Below are 13604 nucleotides of genomic sequence, written 5' to 3'. Positions count from 1 at the left end.
TTAATTCCTTCTGCAGATGGTTTCTACTCTTCTAATTCCTCTCACTTTGTGACACAGAATTAACGGTCCTCTATACATGTATTATGAAACTCATATTAAGATGTTAAGAAGAGGGGAGCATTTTTCCCATTGCTCAAGATAACTCCAGCTAATTTTGATTCAACATGTGAAACAAAAGATAATCATGGTAATATGAAGAAAAACAAAACAAACATGAAAATTTTCATAGTATGATACAATGGACTACATCATAATGGGAAAATTGACAGATTGGACTGTAGAAAACATAAAAACAATGACAGTAAAGAGAATTAAAAAACATGGAAAGGAAAAAGCAATAACATACTAATGGAAAAAGCAAAGACTGACACATGCAAAGTGTTTTTATGAGCAGGTGTTCTTTTTCTCATTTAATCTGCACAGTAACACTAATTTTAGCTAATGTAACTTAACCAATAACATAGCTAATAAATAGTGGAACTCAGATTTGAACTCAGGTAATCTGGCTCCTGCGATCTTGAAACATAGGTAAAAAGTTGTCAAAATAGTTATTTGTAAAACATGTTCCACCCAAGATGAAAAAAAATAGTGTTTTCTAGTAGACACAGAAGTGAGTAAATTGAACTAAGGATATTTTCTTCAGGAGAGATTTTTCACATTATTAGTGCTTAATTATATTGGAAAAGTGTGAAGTTTCAAAGGATGTAGATAAGCTGCATAATACCTGCTATATATTTGTATATGTATGGGCATATATGCATGTGTAAATTTTTGTTATAAATTCTTATTGAAACTGAGTATAGGATAGGGCATATATTTGCATTCAATTTTTCATATAAAGACCAAGTTTCATAGGCATTTAGTCACTTGGCAAGCAAGGAACAAGCTCTGCATTTTTAAAATTTTGTTAGGAATCAAAACTTTTGAAAGATATTTTATTTTTGTTCCAAAATATACAACATTTGGTTCAATCCATTGAGGTCTTGAATCAATAGACACATCTGCAAGAGGCCTGGACATCTGCAGATTTAGATTCCTGGGCAATTCTGGTACACAACAAAGGCAGAAGTAACAGAGTGTAGAGCACAAAAAAGGAATTCAGAATTTAGCCCACTGATCTCTGAAAGATGTCAATTCTTTTCTTTTCTCTACAGATTAAGTCTTTGTCAACTGCATTCTATCTATAGCTTATGATTGGTCATGAATAAGAGTGTGGCTGAATTCATTCTGTTGGGGTTGACACAGGATGCTGGAAAGCAGAAAGCAATATTTGGGGTCTTCTTGATTCTTTACCTTGTAACCCTTTTGGGAAATTTTCTCATTGTGGTGACTATTAAGGCAAATCAGATGCTTAGGAGTCCTAGGTACTAATTTCTCTTCTACCTATCCTTTGCTTGCTACTCTACAACCACTGCCCCCAGGTTGATTGTGGATTCCCTTGTTCAGAAAAAGATTATTTCCTACAATGATTTCAGGACTCAGGTCTTTGCATTCCATTTCTTTGGGTGCATGGAGGTCTTTGTGTTCATTCTCATGGCCTTTGGTCATTATGCGGCCATTTGTAAGCACCTGTGATACACGACCATCATGAGTCAGTGTGTCTGTTGTGTGTTGGTGATTGTGGCTTGGGTGGGATCTTGTATCCATTCTTCAGCACAGCTTTACCTGGCTTTGAGATTGTCCTTCTGTGGCTCCAATATAATTGATCACTTTTTCTGTGACTTGCAGCCTTTGTTGAAACTTGCCTGCATGGACACTTATGTGATGAATTTGTTAGTTGTGTCTAATAATGGGTCTATATGCATGGTGTGTTTCATAGTGTTTCTTACCTCCTTTGTAGTTATTTTATATTCCCTGAGAAACTACAGTGCAGAAGGAAGGTGAAAAGCTCTGTCCACCTGTACATCCCATTTTATTGTGGTTGTCATATTTTTGGGCCATGTATATTCATATACACACGAACACCAACCACATTTCCAGTGGACAAGATGGTGGCTGTGTTTTGTTCAATAGGGACACCCTTACTTAACCCTATGATCTATATATTGAGGAATGCAGATGTGAAAACTGCCATGAAAAATTTATGGGGTAGCAAGTGAAATATTCAGCAGATGAATAACTAAGGGGGTGTGCAAGTTTGGATATATTATGGCCCCCAAAATGCCATGTACTTTGATGCAATCTTGTGTGGACAGATGTACTAGTGCTGATTAGGTTGGAACCTATTGATTAAGTGTTTTCATGGAGATATGACTCAATAAACTGGGAGCAAACCTTTGATTGGATAATTTCCATAGAGGTGTTACCCCACCCATGGGTCTTAACTAAATCACTGGAGCGGTATAAAAGAGCTGGCAAACAGAAAGACCTCAGTGCTGCTGCAGCTGAGACAGTCATTTTGGAGATAGCCAATGAAGGTAGACTTTTGCTAGTCTGGAATTTGCCTGGAAGAAACTAAGAGAATACTCCCAGAAGCCTAGAGAGAAACATCATGGAAGAAAGCCTTCTTGAAACCAGAACCCTGGAGCAAATGCAAGCCATGTGCCTGTGTCTTCCCAGCTAACAGGTTTTCCAGACTCCATTGGTCATTCTTCTGTGAAGGTACCCTATAGTTGATGCCTTAGCTTAAACACTTTTATGGCTTAAGACTGTAACTTTGTAGCCAAATAAACCCCCTTTATAAAAGCCAATCTTTTTCTGGTGTTTTGCATAATGGCAGCATTAGCAAAATGGAACAGGGGGAATCTACTTTATTTACCCTGTTGATCTGTGACACAGTCACCTATTCTTAACATTGAACTGTTTTTATTCACTTTTTATGATGGTTTGAAGCTGAAAAGTATATTATTAAAGTTAATCTATTCCTGTGGTGCGGACCCATTATATGTAGGACATTTGGTGAGTAGAACCTTAAGTCAAGTTGAAACCCATCTCATCCATGGTGGGTTCTTAATCCTCTGACTAGAGTCCTTTGTAAAAATGAGCTTCTTGGATCCATAAGTTTGTCTTTCATAAAAGATGGGGAATTTTCATTGATTATTTCCTCTATTATTGCTTCTGCCCCTTTTCCCTTCTCTTCTCCTCTGGGATACCCATGACATATACATTCCTGAATTTTGTTTTGCTCTTAAGTTCCTGGAGATGTTGCTCATATTTTTCTATTCTTTTCTTTCTGTATTCTTTTGTGTGTAGGCCATCAAGAGCAATGTTCTTCAGTTCTTGAGTGTTTTCTTCTGCCTCTTGAGATCTACTGTTGTATGTTTCTATTGTGTCTTTCATCTCTTGTGTTGTGCCTTTCATTTCCATAGATTCTGCCAGTTGTTTTCTAGAACTTTAAAATTCTACCTTATGTGCATCCAGTGTTTTCATTATATGCTTCATCTCTTTTGGCATATCTTCCATAAACTTTTTTAACTGATTTAGTATTAGTTGTTTAAATTCTTGCATCTCAGTTGAAGTGTAACTTTGTTCCTTTGGATGGGCCATAACTTCATTTTTCTTAGTGTAGGTAATAGTTTTCTGTTGTCTAGGCATCTGATTTCCTTGATTACCCTAATCATGTTTTCCCAGACCAGAACAGTCTCAGGTCTCAGAAGGAAGCAATAGTATCACATCTCCCTGAGGGTGTGTCTTACAAGATTGGTATACCCTGTGAGGCCTCAACTCACTGTGCTTTTCTGCCCAGCAGGTAGTGCCTATCAGCCTGTAGCTCCAGACTGGTGTAAGGAGGTATGGCCCATGGCTGTTTTCCCCAGGCTCTGGGATCTTGTTCTGAATGGAAGGCTGGTAGTAGAGTTTGGCATCACCTTCTTCTTCTTGGGGAAAATTCACCCCTAGGGAGAGGTCATTTACATTTGAATAGTCTCTCTGCCTGTGCTAACTCCATCCTTGTCTGCATCAGAGCACTGGGAACTGAAAATGACTAAGGCTTTCTCCACTGATCCAAAAAAGGGACAGAGACCCCCCTTTAGGGCCAGTCCATGGCCACCTTCCAACTCTCCAAGGTCAGTTGTCACCAAAAGCCTCTGCCTGCTTTTTGGGGATTTGTATCCTGTATTGAGCAGTCCACATTTGTTAACTAAAACCCCAGTTGGAGCTCAGCTGGGCTATATTCACTTGCTCAGAGAGTGCTGCTCTCAGTTTGAGCCATGGGGGTAGGGGGCTCCTGACTTGGATCTGAAGTTTTTACTTACAGATTTTATGCTGCAATCTCATTCTTCCCAATTTAGTCTCATGTATGATGAGTGGGCAGTCATGTTTGTCCCCCTGCAGTTATTCTAGATTATTAACTAGTTGTTCCCAGTTATTAGTTGTTCCAAGGGGACAATCTAGCTTCCACTGCTCTTTATGCTGCCATCTTCTTCTCTGTTCATGCTTTGATTTTGACATTTTTCTCAGCCTTGAAACTATAAGCTTGTAAGCTAATAAAATTCCCCTGTTAATAACAACCTGTTTTATTATGTCTGTTTCCAGCAGCATACTAAACTAGATCTGTCACCTTATATTAATAGGGAATGCACTCTACAGACTCCAGGTAAAGATTAGAGTGCAGTTAGCAGAAACACTAACTTTTTCCTATAAAACATGTTATTATTTAATATTTTCCTCCCCAAAACTCTGCAAGGTTTGTATTATTGTCTTCATTGTGCAGATGAGTTAACCAAAGCTGAGAAAATATAATGTCATACAGCTTAAGATATCATTACTTCCAACTGATTGTTATTAGTCTCCAAAATAACTTTCCTACCCTACAGTTTCTTCATTGCATTCTTTGCTTATGCATTTCTTAGTGTATAAATCTGGGGATTTAACATGGGGGTGATAATGATGTAAAAGACAGTGATCATCTTATCCTCTGAAAAGGTAGTATCAGGGTGCATGTACATGAAAGTTCAGGGACCAAAAAAGATGATGAACAATGTGGGAGCCACAGATAGAGCTTTGCCTCTGCCCACTGCTACCTGCTTTCTCAGGCAAATCAGGGTGACAATATAGGAGATTAGCAGGATAACAAAGCCCCCAGAATGTCAGTCCCACTGTTGTTTGTCATGACAACACAACAACATATATGTCTGTGCAGGCAAGTTTCAGCACAGGTTAGATATCACAATAATGGTGGTCAATCTCATTGGGTCCACAAAAGGGTAGCTGGAACCTGAGCCACCTAGATAATGGAGTTTATGAACACAACTAACCAGGTTCCCAGCAACATGTTATTGCATGTCCTGGTCCATGATGGTCATATAGTGTAGAGGTTTGCAGATGGTCACAAAATGATCATAGGGCACTACAGTAAGTATGGAGGTCTCAGAAATGTGACACAAACAGTTGCAGCATACACACCACATAGGTGATAGCTTTAGTCTTGGCTAATAGGCAATCATCTTGGGAGCTGTCACTGAGGAGTAACAAATTCCCACAGAATTCAAATAGGTAAGAGAAAATACATAGGAGACTTGCAAGGGTTGGCAGTGCAGTCAACATGATGAGGAGGTATCCCAGAAGAATGATGATGTAGAAGAACGAAAACACCACAAAACAAACATTTGCAACTTCTGGGCTCTGAGAAAGACCTCAGAAAATGAATTCAGTTACATTGTTTATTTTGTTCTTGGAGTTAATACAATAGGGAAAATTCCAAAGAGACAATAAAATATTCCAAAAGAAAAACATGAGAGGATAAACAGCATTATCTCTAATCCAGAACTCATGGATATTCAAAGGAGTTCATATTGGAAAATGTGTACTTACTGCTGCTTGGCACAAATACTAAAATAAATTGAAGTGCATATATTCTGATCATCTTATCTCCATACAAAAGCAATTGATTAGCCTCAGATGAGGAAACAAAGTCCAGAGAAGTAAAACAAATCTTCTAAGTCAACCCCCTAGGGGCCCTACCTCCCTCACCTTTTCAAAAGTTTATTCATCTGTTTTTTTCCTCAATTTTTGTTTAGTTTATGTTCTATAAAAGACACTCAACCTAATTTTGAAACAAAGTTGTGTTTGGGGTTATGGTAATATTTCTCTGCCTGGATAAGTTCACCTCTTGTTTGACACAGAAAAGAAAACATATGCCTTATTTTCCCTTCTGAACACAGCCATGCCTGGTCACTGCATTCATTGGTGAGGACTCAAGTAGTTGAGACTGATTAACTTCTGCAGGTTCTCTTACTTATGGAACTCAGATCTTATTTACATCAGATTATTCTCTCCAATTTGATCTCAAGATTTTGCTGTAAGAAGGTGGTATAGTGTAGTAAAAAGAGAATCAAAATTATACAAACAAAAATTATACAAAACTGATTAACTAGGCTGTAATCTTGGTTGAATAATTTAAATTCATGAGGTTTCTGTTCCCCTCTTTCTAAAATGAGAGAGTTTTGATTTCACTATCATCTCTATCATTCTAAGAGTTATTTATACCATGACATTAAATCACTTTTCAGCCTGTAATAGTCATAAAATTCTCATAAATATGTGGAGATAAACTGAGATAAAGCACTAAAAGAAAGCTGCTGGAGGCAAATCAATTCTCTTTGATTTGAAAGTTGAAGAACTGAAGTCTCAGGTAATTTCTCCATCTTCAAACTGTTTGAGGGATCCCCAGACCTCACTTTGCCTTAGTCTTTCAATCATTCATCTGTTGACTTAAAAAAATGAAAAGAAAAAAAGAAAAATCCTACCCTTTAACATAACCACTCCTGTATGCATTCTTCTAACCCTTCTAGTTCCATGCTAGCTTATATTAGTTCAACCAGTTTGGAGACAGTAAATTTTTGGAAGAAGTCATCCCTGAAAAATTACTTAAATTGGTCTAGAAAAATTCAATGGTAGTATTTCAAGTATTCTTTGGTGAGGTCACTGAAGTTTCTGGATGAAAATTGTGGAATAGTTTTGATTAAAGGTGATTTCATGGTGAGTCCTCAAATCAAGCTATAGATATAAATGATTTCTATAATTTTATAATAGGTTATGATCCACAGTATCTCAGATAATAATTAGAAACTTTATCCACTTGTGGGCACAACTCCTCAATATCACTGTCAAATTTAGCTTTTACTGAACTCTGTGCTCTCAGCAATTTCTTTGCAGCAGCCCATGCCTGGCTCATCCAGCTTTGAGGAAACTATTTGTATGTCCTCAGGTCTATAAATTACAGTGGGTAGAGATACAGCTGTGGCTTCTGTTATGCAATGCAAAATGATAATAACCATAAGGATAACATAATAACTCAGATTTAGAGTTCAGGCACATCCTTCTGCTTTTATATGCAGAATTCTCTTTAGCTTTTCTTTCTGAATTAAAAAAAATACTGTCCCCCTGAGAGAGAGCTTTATATTAAGGAATTCAACATAGCAATTCAATAACTATGAATTTTATTGTTTAAATTTCACTGATCAGAAAGTTAGTATTTGTGAACTGCATTGAATTGTGGCACTATTGTCTTTACCACAAGGTCCTAGAGGTTTCCTGCTTCCTCCTTGAATCAAGATCCTGCTCAAAGGATTCCTTCCTCCCCTCTCTGACCTTCTTATATCTGATGCAGCCTCACCTTTCTTTGAAATGATAAAGCTTATGATTGGCATTGTCTTATTCACATGCATACTTTTCTCTCATTCAAGAATGGATACACTTTATTATCTTATTAGCATCCTCTTAATAATTTTACAGTCCCCTTACTTCTGACAATAGTTTCTTGCCAATGAATTGTGCATGCTCAAAACATAACAGTTTAATTGAATTCCCTTTTTTCCCATAAAACTTCTCTATAGTTAAAAATCACACCAGTATTTTCCAGAACTTCAATTTTCCTTTTTTTTGTATCTCACCCTGAAATGATTTGAAAGCAGCTGACCTAAATAAAAGTAGGCATGTTGCCTGAAGCTTTGCTTTCTGAAGAGTTAGTGCTAGAGAATCTCTTACTCCACAAACTCAGGGCCTGGTAGGAGGCAGACTTTGTTGGTCCTTGTTCTGTCTCTCACTGAGATCTATCATTTCTCAGGATCACAGACAATAATTCTTCCTTTCTTTACCCCCTGGAAGTGTCTTTAAAGAGAAAGATGTAAAATGATAATGACCTTGAGGAAAGGCTTGTCCCCAAATCTCCGTCCATAGCCAGAATCACATGGCAGACTTAAAATGAACTTTAATCTCCTTTTATCTTCTCACTTCTTTTAAAAATAAAAGTTTACAGTTTTTGTGAATTTTAAAATGCAATCAATTCTCATATTAATGGCTTTAACACTAATTTGTAATATTTCAATGAATATATGTGATTTACATGGTTGTATTATATTGCATACCTTACATATTGAGTTAATATAAACTCACAATCTCAGTTTGGGGGATATTTAGCCATTGAATTTGAATTGTTTCAGTCCTTTAAAAAGTTTTAATTGATTTGCAAATAGAGAATTCAATAGTGCTACTGGGGTTCACTTTTCTTCTTAACTGAATATCTGCTGATTTCTGGAGAATGAAACAGGAAGATGTTTCCCTCCAGCCTACTTGGGATTGATTGTAGTGTAACCTTTCATTCCTCTTTTTGCTTTTCAAGAGTATTTCATTAAGGTTGATCTTGATCTTCTATATTCCTTTCCTTTCTACTATTCCTTCTTTTTCCCTTGTTCTTGCTTTTCTTCCTTTCCTTTTCCTACCCTTATTGCACCTTCTTCTTTTGTCACAGGATACTAGAAACATTATATAATCAGATGTTTCCATTCACTATCTGGGATTAGTAGAGAAATGAGTGAAAAAGAAAAGGCAGGAAGTGAAGAGTTTGTAATCAGTGTAGTAGAAACATTCAACATGATTTAGTTTGTGTATTAGTTTACTATTGTTGCTATAAAATATTACCTCAAACTTGCTGGTTTAAAACAACACAAAGGTATTATCTTACAATTCTGGAGATCATAAATCCAAAATGGGTCTCACTGAGCTAAAATCAAGGCACTGGCAGAGCTCTATTCTTTCTGAGGGCTCTTGGGAGAATCCATTCCCTTGATTTTTCCAGCTTCTAGAGGCTACATACATTTCTTGGTCATAGCCCTTTCCAAAGCCAGCAGCATAGCATCTTTAAATCTCTCCTTGATTCTGCTATCCTATTTTGCCTTCCTTTTCCACTTTAAAGAACCATTATGATTATATTGGACTCTCCTGAATAATTCAGGATAATGTCCCTATTTTAAAGTCAACTGATAAGCAATCTTAATTTCTCCTTGTCATGTAATATTGTACATTCACAGTTTCAAAGGATTAGGATGTGAACCTCTTTCTGAGCCATTATTCTATTTATTACACTTTGTTAGTTGACTGGGTAGCATATTCAATCTAACTTCTTTTTCCTTTCCTTGAAAAATGTACTCTAAGTTCTAGGAGAACTTTGAAAATATGTTTTGGAAAAATGTTATATCCTATATGTGAATAATGGGTTATTAATATTCATCTTTTACACAATAGTTAGGAATATGAACAAGGGAGGGATATAGGATGAGCATACTCTTCTCAATAATGGGAAAAGACAATTATTTGCCCTGTGCATAGGTAGAAAATAAGTATATTCTAATGATATCAGATCTGGCTAGAAAGAAGATATCCTGCCAGAAACTTTGAAAGAATAGGTTATAGATTTATATATTTCATAAAGTAAAATATAGATCAGATTTATTTATAGTAAAAACCAAACCAGGGAGGCGGGGCAAGATGGCAGACTGGTGAGCTGTATGTTTTAGTTACTCCTCCAGGAAAGTAGGTAAAAAGCCAGGAACTGCGTGGACTGGACACCACAGAGCAATCTGTCTTTGGGCATACTTCATACAACACTCATGAAAACGTGGAACTGCTGAGATCACCGAAATCTGTAAGTTTTTGCGGCCAGGGGACCCGCGCCCCTCCCTGCCAGGCTCAGTCCCGGGGGAGGAGGGGCTGTCAGCTCCAGGAAGGAGAAGGGAGAATTGCAGTGGCTGCTCTCATCGGAAACTCATTCTACTGATTCAAACTCCAACCATAGATAGACTGAGGCCAGACACCAGAGACTCTGAGAGCAGCCAGCCCAGCAGAGAGGAGACGGGCATAGAAGGAAAACAACACGAGAAGCTCCAAAGTAAAAGCAGAGGATTTTTGGAGTTCTGGTGAACACAGAAAGGGGAAGGGCGGAGATCAGGCCTTGAGGCGCATATGCAAATCCCGAAGCAAGGCTGATCTCTCTGCCCAGGGCACCTTTCCTTAATGGCCCTGGTTGCTTTGTCTATTAGCATTTCAATAACCCATTAGATCTCTGAGGAGGGCCGTTTTTTTTTTTTTTTTTTTTTTTTAAATCCTTTTTGCTTTTTCTAAAACAATTACTCTAAGAAGCTCAATACAGAAAGCTTCAAAGAATTGAAATTTGGGCACATCAAGTCAAGAGCAGAAATAAGAGAGCTCTGAGACAAAAGGCAATAATCCAGTGGCTGAGAAAATTCACTAAACAACACAACTTCCCAAGAAAAGGGGGGTGTCCGCTCACAGCCACCATCCTGGTGGACAGGAAACACTCCTGCCCATCGCCAGCCCCATAGCCCAGAGCTGCCCCAGACAACCCAGTGTGACGGAAGTGCTTCAAATAACAGGCACACACCCCAAAACTGGGCGTGGACATTAGCCTTCCCTGCAACCTCAGCTGAATGTCCCAGAGCTGGGAAGGGGGAGCAGTGTGAATTAACAGAGCCCCATTCAGCCATCATTTGAGCAGACTGGGAGCCTCCCAACACAGCCCAGCAGCCCAGAACTGCCCTGGGGGGACGGCACTCACCTGTGACATAGCACAGTCATCCCTCAACAGAGGACCCGGGGTGCACAGCCTGGAAGAGGGGCCCACTTGCAAGTCTCAGGAGCCATACGCCAATACCAAAGACTTGTGGGTCAGTGGCAGAGACAAACTGTGGCAGGACTGAACTGAAGGATTAGACTATTGCAGTAGCTTTAAAACTCTAGGATCATCAGGGAGATTTGATTGTTAGGGCCACCCCCCCTCCCCGACTGCCCAGAAACACGCCCCACATACAGGGCAGGCAACACCAACTACACACGCAAGCTTGGGACACCAATTGGGCCCCACAAGATTCACTCCCCCACTCACCAAAAAGGCTGAGCAGGGGAGATCTGGCTTGTGGAGAACAGGTGGCTCGTGGACGCCACCTGCTGGTTAGTTAGAGAAAGTGTACTCCACGAAGCTGTAGATCTGATAAATTAGAGATAAGGACTTCAACTGGTCTACAAACCCTAAAAGAACCCTATCAAGGACAGCAAATGCCACGAGGCCAAAAACAACAGAAAATTATAAAGCATATGAAAAAACCAGACGATATGGATAACCCAAGCCCAAGCACCCAAATCAAAAGACCAGAAGAGACACACCTAGAGCAGCTACTCAAAGAACTAAAGATGAACAATGAGACCCTAGTACGGGATATGAAGGAAATCAAGAAGACCCTAGAAGAGCATAAAGAAGACATTGCAAGACTAAATAAAAAAATGGATGATCTTATGGAAATTAAAGAAACTGTTGACCAAATTAAAAAGATTCTGGACACTCATAGTACAAGACTAGAGGAAGTTGAACAATGAATCAGTGACCTGGAAGATGACAGAATGGAAAATGAAAGCATAAAAGATAGAATGGGGAAAAAAATTGAAAAACTCGAAATGGACCTCAGGGATATGATAGATAATATGAAGCGTCCGAATATAAGACTCATTGGTGTCCCAGAAGGGGAAGAAAAGGGTAAAGGTCTAGGAAGAGTATTCAAAGAAATTGTTGGGGAAAACTTCCCAAATCTTCTAAACAACATAAATACACAAATCATAAATGCTCAGCGAACTCCAAATAGAATAAATCCAAAAAAACCCACTCCGAGACATATACTGATCACACTGTCAAACATAGAAGAGAAGGAGCAAGTTCTGAAAGCAGCAAGAGAAAAGCAATTCACCACATACAAAGGAAACAGCATAAGACTAAGTAGTGACTACTCAGCAGCCACCATGGAGGCGAGAAGGCAATGGCACGATATATTTAAAATTCTGAGAGAGAGGAATTTCCAGCCAAGAATACTTTATCCAGCAAAGCTCTCCTTCAAATTTGAGGGAGAGCTTAAATTTTTCACAGACAAAGAAATGCTGAGAGAATTTGCTAACAAGAGACCTGCCCTACTGGAGATACTAAAGGGAGCCCTACAGACAGAGAAACAAAGACAGGACAGAGAGACTTGGAGAAAGGTTCAGTACTAAAGAGATTCGGTATGGGTACAATAAAGGATATTAATAGAGAGAGGGAAAAATATGGCAAACATAATCCAAAGGATAAGATGGCCGATTCAAGAAATGCCTTCACGGTTTTAACGTTGAATGTAAATGGATTAAACTCCCCAATTAAAAGATATAGATTCGCAGAATGGATCAAAAAAAATGAACCATCAATATGTTGCATACAAGAGACTTATCTTAGACACAGGGACACAAAGAAATTGAAAGTGAAAGGATGGAAAAAAATATTTCATGCAAGCTACAGCCAAAAGAAAGCAGGTGTAGCAATATTAATCTCAGATAAAATAGACTTCAAATGCAGGGATGTTTTGAGAGACAATGAAGGCCACTACATACTAATAAAAGGGGCAATTCAGCAAGAAGAAATAACAATCGTAAATGTCTATGCACCCAATCAAGGTGCCACAAAATACATGAGAGAAACATTGGCAAAACTAAAGGAAGCAATTGATGTTTCCACAATAATTGTGGGAGACTTCAACACATCACTCTCTCCTATAGATAGATCAACCAGACAGAAGACCAATAAGGAAATTGAAAACCTAAACAATCTGATAAATGAATTAGATTTAACAGACATCTACAGGACATTACATCCCAAATCACCAGGATACACATACTTTTCTAGTGCTCACGGAACTTTCTCCAGAATAGATCATATGCTGGGACATAAAACAAGCCTCAATAAATTTAAAAAGATTGAAATTATTCAAAGCACATTCTCTGACCACAATGGAATACAATTAGAAGTCAATAACCATCAGAGACTTAGAAAATTCACAAATACCTGGAGGTTAAACAACACACTCCTAAACAATCAGTGGGTTAAAGAAGAAATAGCAAGAGAAATTGCTAAATATATAGAGACGAATGAAAATGAGAACACAACATACCAAAACCTATGGGATGCAGCAAAAGCAGTGCTAAGGGGGAAATTTATAGCACTAAACGCATATATTAAAAAGGAAGAAAGAGCCAAAATCAAAGAACTAATGGATCAACTGAAGAAGCTAGAAAATGAACAGCAAACCAATCCTAAACCAAGTAGAAGAAAAGAAATAACAAGGATTAAAGCAGAAATAAATGACATAGAGAACAAAAAAACAATAGAAAGGATAAATATCACCAAAAGTTGGTTCTTTGAGAAGATCAACAAGATTGACAAGCCCCTAGCTAGACTGACAAAATCAAAAAGAGAGAAGACCCATATAAACAAAATAATGAATGAAAAAGGTGACATAACTGCAGATCCTGAAGAAATTAAAAAAATTATAAGAGGATATTATGAACAACTGTAT

General features: G+C 38.1%; 1 pseudogene; it reads left to right on the top strand.

The window, feature by feature from the left end:
• The first annotated feature begins 1197 nt into the window (after positions 1 to 1197).
• On the top strand, positions 1198 to 2099 carry LOC119520781 (annotated as a pseudogene).
• Positions 2100 to 13604: the final 11505 nt, after the last annotated feature.

Source organism: Choloepus didactylus, chromosome 26, assembly GCF_015220235.1.
Source record: "Choloepus didactylus isolate mChoDid1 chromosome 26, mChoDid1.pri, whole genome shotgun sequence".
Taxonomy (NCBI): Eukaryota; Metazoa; Chordata; class Mammalia; order Pilosa; family Megalonychidae; genus Choloepus; species Choloepus didactylus.
The sequence above is the reverse complement of the archived record's forward strand: the minus strand, read 5'-3'. Positions and strand labels throughout refer to the sequence as shown.